General features: G+C 37.1%; 1 protein-coding gene across 1 annotated transcript in view; it reads left to right on the forward strand.

Moving 5' to 3' along the window:
• The window catches only part of LOC107084014 (complement C3-like), an 84,236-nt gene that overhangs the window by 24,711 nt on the left and 58,329 nt on the right, over positions 1-1,196 (forward strand). The gene's annotated exons all lie outside the window — the stretch shown is intronic.

The raw sequence follows: 1,196 nt of genomic DNA on the forward strand, positions 1-1,196 counted from the left end.
GGCTCTGTTGGGTTAAATCACAGAGACCCATCATGACAGCATCAAAATTACATCACATCATTACATATGTACAAAGACACACACATAAAAGCCAAATTTGAACTTACAATAAAATTTCAATTAATACATAGACATGTGAGGAAGTCCAACTCAAAACATCTCTTTCTCAGCTTAAAAATATTCAAATGAACCAATTTACTAAGTTTCGAGTTATTTTGCAGCAAATTCCATGTAAAGGGAGCTAAGAAAGCAAAGGCCTTTTTACCCAGCTCAGTACTGACACGCGGGACAGAAAACAAGACAACAGCCTGAGAACAGAGAGCGTAATGACCAGTACTTTTTTTCACAAGAAGTGAACATATATAAGATGGACGCGCACCAAGAATAGCCTTATATATAAATACATACCAATGACAAAGCCTCCGTGTAGCCAAGGCAGACCACCCTACACGAGAATACAGCTCACAGTGATGGGTGAGAGCTTTACAATTAGTAATAAATCTCAATGATGCATGATAGGCTGTGTCAATCATCTGCAGGCATTGAGCAGATGAATGCATATATAATATATTACCATAGTCCAGCAAGTTAAAAAAGTGGATGCCACCAACCATTTTTTTACTATAAAAGAAAAGCACAGCAATACCAAGATACTTATAAGTTGTAACAATCTGTATTTCACGACCATCGAGAGTAACCACTGAAGGAACATTCAGTGGCCTGTTCCGAAGGTCTGTGAAAAGCACACATTTAGTTTTGTCTGCATTGAGCACAAGTTTCAACTGTAGCAAAGAATTTTGGACCACATTAAAAGCATTCTGTAAGTGTGCAATGGCTTGTTTAAGAGAAGGCGCACAGCAGTAATAAAACTGTATCATCTGCATAAAAATGAAAATTTGCATCAGACACATGCCGATTAAGATCATTTATATAAATAGTAAACAAAAGAGGGCTTAATACAGAGCCTCGTGGGACCCCTTTAAAGATTGGTAAAATACCAGATTGAACACCATCATGCTTAATGCAGTGAGTTCTGTCACTAAGATAGTTTGAAAACCAAGAGACAGTTTTCTTTGTAAACCACGATTTAAGAAGCCTAATCTTTAAAACATCATGATCAACCATGTCAAACGCTTTTGACAAATCAATAAAAAGTGATGCACAGTGCTGCTTCTTGTCACGAGCAACAGAGATAT

This window comes from Cyprinodon variegatus, unplaced genomic scaffold, assembly GCF_000732505.1.
Source record: "Cyprinodon variegatus isolate N-32 unplaced genomic scaffold, C_variegatus-1.0 Scaffold90, whole genome shotgun sequence".
Classification (NCBI taxonomy): domain Eukaryota; kingdom Metazoa; phylum Chordata; class Actinopteri; order Cyprinodontiformes; family Cyprinodontidae; genus Cyprinodon; species Cyprinodon variegatus.